Below are 12,517 nucleotides of genomic sequence, written 5' to 3'. Positions count from 1 at the left end.
CATCATCAAAAATGACGGCACTAGACAAAACTGCTTGAGTAGAAAGGAAAGTTCTCTACTCAAATTTTGTCCACTTCAAAAAAAACTCCGAAAGTCCAAAATCTGTATATAATAAAGAGAAATGAGTTGGTTCAAGAATGCAATCACCAAGCTATACAGCGCTGTCTCAGCGCCAGTAGCAGCAACTCGCGATGCTCTTGCGGTTCGACTACAGAGCGTGCGAGACACTGTCACTTCTTATTATAACAGGGCGAAGGAGCAAATTGCTGGAAGGGCAACGCTGCACGATGAAATCGAAGCCGAGGCGCAAGAGGACTTTTACGATGCTGGAGACATACAAAACGAATACAGCGGAGTCGAAGACATCAAGCACATGTTCTCACAAGAGAAAAACCGATCCGAAGGCGTCGAAGACATTCAGCATATTTTTGACGAAAATGACACACAGATGTTGGAAGACGGAAATCGCGTCAAGACATGGCGGTTCAACAAGAACCTTAATCAGCCACTGGCGGAGGCCATCATGCGAAAAATTACGCCCTACATAGACATGAGAGTCCAGGTAGTCTACAGTTTTGCTTGCACCATCTACGAAGCAGGAGGTGGCACGGCTCCGTATCACAAAACCAAGGGAAGCGGCTCGCTTACGAGCCTAGCTGAAATCGAAGCCTTTATCGAAAAATGTGAAATGCAGCGATTAGATCTTGGAGATAACGAGTTTTGGGGGAAGGCGTACTTGCCACCAGAAAGAACAATCGAGACCCCAGAATCGTACGAAGGGAAAATAGTCTTCAACCATGTGCAGATCAAGATCATTTCCAAAAAGAGCCCCTGTTAGGCTGTGGACCTTTGCCAGACTGGTTGCGAAAAAAGAGGTGCATCTACGCTGTGGATGGTAAAGAAGAGCGAACGGACAACCTATGTGTCTGGCGATGCCTAGCCATCGAAAAGAGGGCCAGGGTAGAACGTGGAACAGAGTACCTTACAAGGCCAGCCCTCAAACTAGCACGCGAGTACTACAAGAATCCCAAACTAAAGCGGGAAGAAGTACGTGCTTCGAAGCTCGTTGACTTCGAGGGCATAGCGAAGCGTTTCAAGATCAACATCAGAGTCTTTGAACCCAAGACCAACTCTGAGAAAGCGCCATGGAGACTCGTGTACGGTCAGAATCAATACAAAAAAGATTTAGACACAATCAACCTTGGTATGCTGGATGGACACTGTTTCTACATCAAGGATTTAGACGTACTAGCACGACAGAAATGGGAATGCGAAGCCTGCAAGCAAATGTTTACAAGCAGCGGAGATCTTACGAGACATAAGAAGATATGGAAGGAAAAAAGCCGACTATCATCTGCAAAGGCGAGAAGGTCAAGCGCATGTCTAGCAAGTCAGAGAAGGTCTTTTACGGTGAGGGCTTCAGCTATGACGCTTGTAAATGGATAGAATACATGTCGAGGGAAACTGGAAGGCACATTCATCACGCACTCTGTGGGCATGGAGGAGAACGAGTCATACGCTACAGGGAGAAAAAAAATGAGGTCTACAAGGTAGACGGCTATGAACCTCAGACCAGGACAGTCTATGAGTACCACGGTTGCAAGTGGCACGGATGCCCCTGCCAAGGAACAAACACGAACAAAAATCAATATATTGCCACCAAGTCAAAGGAGGAAGGCATCCGAAAACTTGGCTACAACCTCGTGACAGTGTGGGAGTGTGAGAGCCCGCCCAAAGCTAAGAGGTACTTTAAGAAAGAATTTCGACCCTATCCTCACTACATCGTGTTTGATTTCGAGGCCCTTTTGCTCCCTCTGAACCAGCGGCAAACATCCGATCTAAAATACATCTCGGAGCATGTACCGGTCAGCGTCGCTATTCACGATAGTCTGAACGGAGATCCAACGTTCTTAAAGCACGATGATCCTAAGATCTTGGTTAAACAATTTGTGGAGAAGCTCGAAAAGAGACACGCCCTCATTGTGGAAGAGTTGGAGAGAATGTACCCGAGACCCAATGATTTTAACATGCTTTCGGACAAGACTCAGAAGGCATGGGATGTGTGGGAGCATCAAGTGCCTGTGATCGGTTTTAACAGTGGCAAGTATGACCTGAACATGATCAAGCGGTACTTTGTCGATCAAATTGCCAGATACGATAGCGATAAGATCAAAGTGGCGAAGAAAGACAACAACTACGTGTTCCTCACGACCTCGAGGTTCAAATTTCTCGATATCAAATATTTTATAGCTCCTGGTATGAGCTACGACCTATGGTGCAAGTCTCTGGATTGCAAGCTCGAAAAGCTGGTGTTCCCATACGAGTGGCTGACGATCTATGAGAAGCTAAACCACGTCGGCCCCGTGGAGCACAAGAACTTCTATAGCAGTCTTAGTGGTAAAAACACCCTCTCTCTTGATGAGTACGAAACAATCCGTGCAGAGTTTTACAAGCAAGGCTGCGTCACCATGATGGACTGGTTGCGTGAGTACAATTTAGCCGACGTGGAACCTTTCATCGAAGCAGTGGACAAGACAAGGCGGCAGTACTACGACGACGAGATAGACATTTTGAAAGACGCAGTAAGCATTCCAGGTGTATTGATGCGCTACGTCTTGAACAAGTCTCTACGACTGAATCCAAAGCTAGAGCTCTACGCTCCAGGAGAGCCGTGCGAACACAAGTGTGAAAGCAAACCGTGCAAAGGGGAGGGCTGCGAGGCGTGCAAGAAAGCTCGAGAACAGTGTAAAGAGTGTGAGGGTAACGTTTGCGAGGTGTGTAACGGTAGACCATGCGAGGGTTGTGGTGGAAAGAGAAAGAAAGGTGAGAATTGCGAGACTTGCAAAGGGGAAAAATGCAAGGCATGCAGGGGTAAAAAATGCAAGACATGCAAAGAAAAAAAAATGTGCAGGGGGATGCAAAGGAAAGAGTTGCAAGGCGTGCAAAAAGGTGCAAAAGGCTTGCACTTAGTGCACGAAGAATGAGGCCTACGAGCTCTTCCAGACGGGCATGGTGGGAGGGCCTGCCATCGTGTTCTGTAGGTACCACGAGAGCGACGTGACAGGTGTCAGATCCCACATTTACCAGGAGCCACGGAAGTGCAAAACTGTTCTGGGGTTTGACGCGAACCTGCTGTACCCGAGTAGGTTGATGAACTACTTTCCATGCGGTAAAGAGAAGCTGCTCAAGATTGATACACCCACGGCTGAGCACAACATCAGACTGTTGATAGAAGGTATGCAAAATGGATCCCTCTTTGGTTTTGCGCAGGTCAACATCGAGGTCCCTCTGGAGCTGCATGAAAAGTTTAGCGAGATGGCTCCGCTATTTGTGGTCAAGGAGATACCCGACGATCAAATCCCCGAGCACATGCACGAGTACCTAAAAGCAACAGGGCGCAAGCGTGTTCCAGGTACACGTAAGCTGCTCGGGGTCTTGAAAGCTGAAAAGATCTTGCTGTTCACAACCTTGCTCGAGTGGTACCTTGACCATGGCCTGAAGGTGACAGCGTTTCACCAATGTATCAAATATAAGCGAGGTAAACCGTTTGCGTGGTTTCCGGAAGAAATTGCGGATGCACGACGACAAGCCGATAAGGATCCTGACAAGCGTATTGCTGGAGATACGGCAAAGCTGAAAGGGACCTCGTTCTATGGGAAAATGATCGAAGATCAAGCGAGGCACGCGAACACCACCTTTACGAGAGATGAAAAGAAGGTGGATGCAGCGATGAGATCGCCGTACCTTGAAGATCTTGAAGAGATAGGTGATGCTTACGAGATCCGAGAAGGAAAGAAAAAGGTGCATATCGACAGAGCGTACCAGTGCGGCATTGCGGTGTACCAGCTGGCCAAATTGCGCATGCTTGAGTTCTATTATGACTTCATCGACAAGTACGTGGATCGTCGAGACTTTGAATATATTTACATGGATACGGACAGTGCCTATTTTGCCATCTCTGGGGAAGAGTTACGAGATGTCGTTCGCCCTGAACTGCTTGACGAGTAAGACAAAGACGTAAAAAACTGGCTCGTCACTGATAAGTACTCGAGTCGAACAGGAGGGCTATTCAAACCGGAATTTATAGGTCATCGAATGATCGCTGACACAACCAAGTGCTATTTCGTTGAAGGGAAAGAGGGCACAAAATTCTCCTGTAAAGGCATGTCGAAGAAGCAGAACTCTATGACATGGGAGAGGTATAAGAACGCGTTGAATGGCTCTATTGACATGGCCAAAAACGTAGGTTTCCGGGTTCGCAACCAGGGGATGGTTACGTACGAACAAAACAAGCTAGGCCTCTCGGCTTTTTATGATAAGCAAAAGGTACTCGATGATGGCGTACATACAGTACCGCTAGAGTTGTAGGTCGCGTTGAAAAATATTTTAAATTTTCAACCAACTTTGAGTCACTCCTCATCAGTATAAAGCGGTAGAAACAAGATAAAACTCATTTGCCTCATCCATTCAAAAATGATAAACACATTTCTGAATAATCAAGAGGTTTTGTGCATGATGCGCAAATGAGCTAACCGGTGATGCGTGAATTTTCACACAGGTAATACTCAAGGTGATACTGAATAGCCTATATACCAAGCTCAAATTATAGTAAAATTGTGGGAGCAGGCTTAGATCCTGGCGGAAGGGTAGGAGTGCGCGGGCGAGAGCACGCCCTAGCTGGAAGCGGCCGTCTCGCCCCGGTTTCTCCCACACAATGTGCCACGACGGGGAAAAATGCGCCAAAATGCCGGTTAAATGTCAGTGCTAGGAACGGCCTCTGAAAGTGCTCACTTAAAAAGGTGGGTTTCGTTAATGCGTAGTACAAGCACGACATTCTGTATAGACATTCTGTATAGAGTATAAAGAGCAAGCACGCTAAGCCTGCAAAGCAGGACAGCACTGAAAAACACCTCGGATATGGTGAACCAAAGGCTCTGAGTGGTATACTCACAGAATCAAAAACCCTCTGGGTTCAAACAACAACAACAAAAACAACAACAAAAACCCCAGAGGGTTCCCTTGCGAGGGTTTTGTTTTGAAAAATAAAAATGATGAACGACATAGGCCTCACTGTAGCAATAATTCTTCCGTACGTCTTGATCGTGCTCTGCTTTTTGCGTTATAGAAGGCTTCTAATAAAGATGAGCGAGATTACAGCTATATTTAATGTTGTAGACACACCAGCAGAAGCTTTTGAACATCGTGAAAAACCTATCGACAAACGTCAAGCTTTGAAAGAAGCTATACGCAAAGGCAAACAGCATCTCTTGCCGAAGAAATGTACTGAAAGCTTTGCTGACAAGGCATCAGATGAGGTGATCGAAAAAGCGTATGCGGAATTCGTTCAACGTGAAATTCACGAGAAAGGAGAAAAGACCGCCAAAGCACTCTCTTCACATGCGATTGGCATGTACGCGAAGGCCGTAGGTAATGTTGTTCAACTCGATAGTGCGGAGGGTCTGAAAAAAGACATCGAGGAAGACCCGATTATCAAGGACTCCATGGCAGATTTGGGGATCCTTGTGTACTCTGCCTTTGGAAAATTTCTAGCGCCACTCTTGGTTGCTGCTCATACTATTAACCATACCTGCCAGAATGTGTCCAAGACAGATAAAGAGCGAGATGATGAACAGCAAGAAGAAGAAGATGCGAAAATTCACTGATTCGTCACTAAAAGGAAATTTTGTAAAGCTCTTTACAAAATTTTTAACCCAAGCGTGCCTTTGGTCGTTTAAAACGATGGCTTTTCCTTCGTTGTAGGTGGGGTATGAAACGTACCCCACCACCCCCACCTACCACCCCCGATCTGGGCACTTCAGATAAAGACTTGGAAATGTACACAGCTTTGCCGTCGTGGTAAGGGAGTGAGTTGGCACAAGAATCCTGTGCCAACTCACTCCCAGCCTTAAGTGAGCATTTGTAGCTCTTTTTTTGACTTGCTTCGGCTGCTTTCAAATATTAAATTATAAACCCCCGATTCATTAATGTAGATGGCTTTTCCTCCATTATAGGTGGGGTATGAAACGTCCCCCACCTCTACCCCGATCGAAGAACCTCAGATAATGGCTTTTTTTCCAAGGGCAAGTCTAAATAAATGAGTGAAGAACAATCTAACCAAGTCATAACCAAGAAGAATGAGGGTCGTGTTGCTGCTGGCAAGAAGAATGAGGGTCGTGTTGCTGCTGGCAAGAGACTTGCTGAATGGAATCGCAAGAACAAGGCTGACTTACAGAAGAACTTGGGCAAAAGTACTTCGCAAGAGGTTCAGGAACCTATCGCAAGTCATCACAAGTTCCGGGACAGTGCATATCTCTATGGCGCTGGAGGTATTGTTGTACTTGCTGTTTGCGTGGCAGTCTATTACATACGTAAGAAGCCTAGCGTCTCCACAGGAGTACGTGCGCATCAACCCACGCGAAAGCAAGAGCCCGAGCGTCAGCCTGATATTGACATTTTCAAGATGCGATAACCTATAATAAATGAGCAGCAAAGAGTATCAGAAAGAAGTTGTCAATTCCTTGTGGGAATCTGTCAGACTAGTATCCTATACTATTGTCTTGGCGCTAGGCGCGAAAAAGGCTCTGGGAGTTTCTAGACCGGGGGCCAAGATGGACATGCAGGACGGCTTGAAGCTCGCTGGCTAGATGACAGGAGCGATATTATTCGACGATTACGCGATAAAACAAGGGTGGTATAAGCGTTCCATGATGCCTCCAAAATAGTTGACCAACGAGAAGACTACATTATACAAATACCCAACCAATGTGGGCAAGCGAGAACATTAGAAAAGGTAACCGCTTCATCTCTAAGTAAGCACCCTACAAGGTTTGGCTCCGTCCTGACGGGCACGAGTGACCCGAAGGACCTAAAATAAAATGACTCTAGACATTGTCAAAAACCCGCATACCGCAATCTTTACTGGACCGACAAGCTGTGGCAAGACGCAGCGTGTCCTGGATTTGCTTGAGAACGAGTATAGGCAGCATTTCGACAACATTGTCATTCTCTGCCCTACAATACGCTGGAACAAGACCTATCAAGAGAGATCCTTGCTATGGAGGGATGACTACGTGTTTCTTATAGATCCTGGTGACCAGCTATTTTATTGGATCGAGCAATTATCGAAGCGGCTAGCGGAGGAAGAGACGTTGTTTATCGTTGACGATATGATAGCCGACAAGAGTCTCGACAAAACTGGTGGTGCGTTGCTAGAACTAGCTGTTTTGGGTATCGCAAACACAGTCTCTGGGTACTAACACAAAGATATAAGAAGATCCTAATAACAGTAAGGGATCAAATGAAACAGCTTTTTGTCTGGTATCCGAAGAATCGGAAGGAGTTTGAGCTCATTCATGAAGAGAACGATGTAATTTCAAGTAGGGAAGAAATTTCTATTATTAAGGCTCAGCTCAAGAAGTCCAAGCATACTTGCTTGTACGTAAGACTGGAGCATCCTAGAAGTTACAAGATTGTTGGTTAGACTCTTGACATATAAGAAAAGATGGATAATGAGAGCGTAATTAAAGCTGTGTATCAAGCTCTTTTGAGAGCCCATGACAGACTGATAGATGCAGTGCATGATGACGATGACAGCAAACTGGTAAACACGACTCGGGATATTGAAGAGTTATGCAAAAGATATCCATGGCTTCCTCAGCTTGGTGTTGGTTATTGGACCTCGTAATTTTGTCACTTTTTTCGAATCACAAAAAAAAACTGTGGTTGAGCCTTGGCGTGTATAAGAAATATGTCCTTGGTCAGTAAATTTTTCGAAGACAGCAAAGTTCGTTCTTTGTACATTAAGGAAAGAGGCCAATGCCTCGTAGCCAAAGAAGTGTGGAGAACTGTCGGCTATAACGATAATCGTGATGGTAGAAAAGCTATTCAGACACATGTACCGGAGAAGCATGTAAAGCGGGCCTGGGAGGTTAAAAGTGCCGCAGAAGACAAGGGGGTCGATATCGCCCCCCTTCATCCAGACACGATGTTACTGACAGAACCCGGTCTCTATTGCTTCCTTTTAAGGTGTAAGAAATCCAAGGCAGCACCATTTTTGGATTGGGTTGTTGAAGAGGTTTTACCTCGAGAGGTCCGCAAGCTTGCTGGAATTGTAGAAGAAAATAAAGCGGCGCTGGCTCTGCTCAACGACGAATTGGAGGACAAAGATCGAACGATAGCCGTACAAGCTCAAGTAATCACAGGGCTACGACAGCGAGCCGTTCCTCACCTTGAGGACCCTAGAAAGGATAACGGGATGGTTATAATCCAAAAGAATAACGATGATGAATATCCGTATGTCGCTATATGTGGGCAACAAGGCTATGTAGCGCAAAAGATTCGCAACAAGTTAACAGATCACCCCAACGGTCAACTCGTCGTTCTTGCAGAAACTCCAAATGCCATTGTACATTACAACTGGCTCCGAGAGCGTGGATCCATCGAAGTAAATCCCGAACGTCCAAGGCACTTTCGATTAGGTCGTAATTATACACATCAGAGATTGATGGACCTTGCCGAGATCTAGGATTTTTTATTGTAACCCTGATAGATTACAAAAAAAAAATATCGTCAGCTTACCACTCCTTAACATGCTCGGGAGGTACTTCAACATCTTTCGGAATTTCCATGAGTTCTTCTGAAACAAAGCTCCGCTCTGGCGCTCCTACGGAGCCGCTAGGCGACCCGTCTTGCAAGTAATGTAGCACACGGTTGTTTGGTTGCTGCTCGATGCGATCCAACCTATACGTCTTTTTGCTCCACCAGGCGTCAGTAGCACATCTTTTCGCATCACCGTGCTCTTCTCCAGGTTGTAGCAGGTACAAGTAAAGACCGTCCTCAGGTAGAGGATTTTCTTCGGGATATTCTTGCCCGTCAGGACGGAGCCGCAGGCGATCGCCTTTCGCAAGCGGTACTTCATCTAGCTTGATTGCCTTGTTGGGTTTCATGCCGATCATGGCAGTCTTGGTATTGTTCATGCTTTTCACTATGGTGTACAAGTGCTTGACCCAGATGGTACTAGTCTCATCAGTGACCAACTCTTGTGCATCCTGGGACTTGAACAGTCTCTCCGCAAGCACCTTGTTATAGGACTCGACAAAGGCCGTAAAGGTATGATGATATTTGGTGGTTGCACGCTTAATCTCGACCCCTTTGCCCTCTAGCAGTTTTGTCACATCTGACTTGAACTCACTACCGTTGTCGCACTGGAAAATCTTCGGATAGCGTAAAGGTCCTGCTTTGCCTCCAGGCTTCGCGTAAATGTCTTTGAACATGTCGGCGACTTCGCTGGCTTTCTTCGTTCTCAATGGTCTAGCTACCTTGTAGCGCGAGGCTACATCGATCCCTGTGAGGATATATTTGTATTTCGAGCCATACAGGCGATCATGAGGCATGTACAGCAAATCAAGTTGGTGCATTTCATTGGGCTTTGTGATTGTGAAATGCGGGTAGTTGATGCGCTTGGGCCCCTTGATATGTCTGAGCCAGAGCAACTGACGAGATAGCCAGTGTACGACTTTCTTTTTAGGTAGTCCACTGTGCTCAGCGAGCCATTTAACAGCCTTCCGACCAGTCCATAAATTTTCAGGGGTATAGTAAATACTGCTCAATTTTTTTGCTTCTTCTGGAGTAATGATATGTTTCGACATGTTTATTACATGTCGAAAACATTTTACGCCCATTTGTACACTGCAAAACCAAGGAGGGCTAAGGATCCAACGATGAACGTTAGCTCACCGTCTTGTTGCTGTTTGCTGGGCGTGTAGAAGTCGGATAACTTAGGAGCCTTCTCGATTGTTGCGATGTAATAGTCTCTCATACCTTCATCGAGCTCCTTCAGGCTCTCTCCAGCTTGCCTTTTCAGCTCTCGTTGATGGTTATACCAATCTTTTACCTGCCGATCTCTTCTTACCCACTGTGCTTGAGCAGCTTGAAGTTGTTCAATTGCTTTATCACGCCTTTCACGCTCGGCCTCGCCATGGCCTGACAGCGTACTGATTAAGTAATTTGATCCGCTAAGCGCGAGGGCATTGATTATAGCCCCACCCGTGAGTACTAATATGCTTGCCATCTTTATTTTAATATTCAACACTGTGAAAACGCCCATCTAAGATGTTCAGCTGAGCATCCTGAAGTAGGAAAACGTAGCATTTAATATTCCCGGTTGTTCCGTCTGCTTTCTTTGTCATATGCAAGGTTATACCGTCTGACAATCTCTGTAATGGCCTTCCGGAACCGTGGAGACTATGATCAGGTGATGCTCGGAAATCAACAAACAGGGCGTATCTCTCTGTGAAGAACTGCCCAATCGTCACCTCCGAATCGTGGCTACCGAATAAGTTTACGATCTGCTCGAGGTGATCTGCTCGAGGTGATCTCATTAGGCTCACCCTCAACAGTGATCGAGATTTCTTCGATCTTTGGGTTATAAAACACCTCGTTAGCGCCCGAGTAAGCCTTCACTTTTCCAGGGTCTACAAAGAGCAGTAAAACGCCTTTCAAACTTTTTGCAGGCGTATCAATTTGCAAATTGTAGCTTGTGTCAGCCTTTTTCATTATGACAACCTTGCTACGGAGTACCCTTTCATAGGGTAGCGCCAAACGACTATACCGTGATATCATAGCGCTCGCGAGACCCTCGTTATTAACCTTGTCAAACTCTAGTGCGATATTAGTGATCTTATACGCGGCATCCGGTGCTTTAGCTGCGGTATTTCCAACAGCTGCCGTACCTTCATCTTTCATAACGTCACCATATGATGCAAAATGTATAACGAATTGCAGCCTGTCGTATAATCCTGATAATTCTGTCTGGTAGAACGGCAAGTCTCGTGTCAATTCAAACATTTTTCCTAGAGGAATACAAAAGGTGCTGCCATAGGCTGCGACGATCGCTTTTTCCTCGTCCGTGCCTGCATGATCAGTCGCTTTTACCTGTAGGGCACGGATTGTACCGTCGTTGGGATTGATCCCCTCTAGGATCAAGTTGTTTTCCAGATCAAACTTGGGCAACCATAGGTCCTTGTAGGTAGCGAACACCCTGTAGTCGCTAATATTTTGCACCTCTTTGCCATTCAAAGTGATACGAAGATTTTGCACCAAGGATTTACCTATATTGCTGACGATAGTGCGCTTTGTGTTTGTTCCCGTAAGTTCCAGATCGAAAAGTAGTTTGATACTGCCTGGAAAAATTACCTCGTTCTCCCTCATGTTGGGGATGTTAACATTCAAGTCCTCGTTCTGATTAATCGTACTAGGCACATGACTTACTTTTACACGCTGCTTCTTCCCTTCCATACCCATCATTGTTTTAATCTCCGCGTAGTGATCGAGCTTAGTTCCAAATATGTTACTCATGCTTTATTATTAGCTGATTTTCGTTTCAAATAAATGCAATGCCGGTTAATCCAATATACGAAGGAGACGACTTTACGCCAGAGGAAAACATTCCAGACGAGGATTTCAGTAGGCCTGATGCCAGCTCCACGCTAACGCCAGATCAGGGTCAATCGCCTACCGTCTCCGCAAGAAACACCACGACAAGACAGAGGGAAGAGCTACTAAAATCAAAGGTCGACGATCTTTACGAACACCTTGGTGAGGAGCTAGGGCAGCCAATCGCGAGATATTACAACGAGTTTGAGGCACGAGGAAACCAGCTTCTTTTCGATGGCATAGAGATCACGAAAAGGCATGGTGAATTGAGGAGCGTTGCCGAGATACGGAGGAGGTTAGGTACAAATCGCTTGCGAGCCATGGGGTTTACCGACTATACTACACCAAACAAAGGCAGTAAAGCAATGGCTCAGAAACTCCTTAACGAGATTGTTCATGTTGAACAGAAGGCCGATGATATCGAGATGATGCCGCTGCTCGAGAACGTCCTTGATGAAACGGAGAGCCTGATAGAAGAGACTCCTTTTGGCGCCAGCTTCACAGAGCGTGAAAGAAGAGGGCTCAACCTCGAGCTTCAAACGCTAAAGGGTAACCTAAAGCACTTGAAAAACAAGATGATCTTCTACGACAGCGAGATCGCTAAAGCAGAAGCCAAGGTGAAAAGGCTTGAGACGAAGAAAGCTACACCTGGTGTATCAGAGGAACAGCAAACTATCTGGAACGAAGACCTTGGAAAGGCTAGGGAAGATCTAGAACGACTCCAGGATCAAAAGGAAGCAGTACGAGAAGCACATGGTTTACTATCATCTGACACTCAGAGCCAACTGAACGCAATTAAGGAAACGCTGATGAAAATCGCAGAAGGTGATAAATCTCTGGCTGAAAAGCTTAGAATCTTGTTCAAGGAGCAAGGAATTACTTTAGCGAGCATCGTGGCGGCTGTTGGTCTACTGATTTCCACCATCGTACTCGCAGTTACAGGTGGAGGTTCCGCAACAGGCGCAGGAGGAAGTGCTGCAGGGAAGGGTTTTATACAAAAACAGCTGGAAAGGCTTGGAAAATTTTTGAAATACCTGGCAGGTAAGGCAGGTGCGGCGCTACCAGGGATTATTGGCACGGTTGT

The sequence above is a fragment of the Hydractinia symbiolongicarpus genome, chromosome 8 (genome assembly GCF_029227915.1).
Source record: "Hydractinia symbiolongicarpus strain clone_291-10 chromosome 8, HSymV2.1, whole genome shotgun sequence".
NCBI lineage: Eukaryota > Metazoa > Cnidaria > Hydrozoa > Anthoathecata > Hydractiniidae > Hydractinia > Hydractinia symbiolongicarpus.
This window is presented reverse-complemented; position numbering follows the sequence as displayed.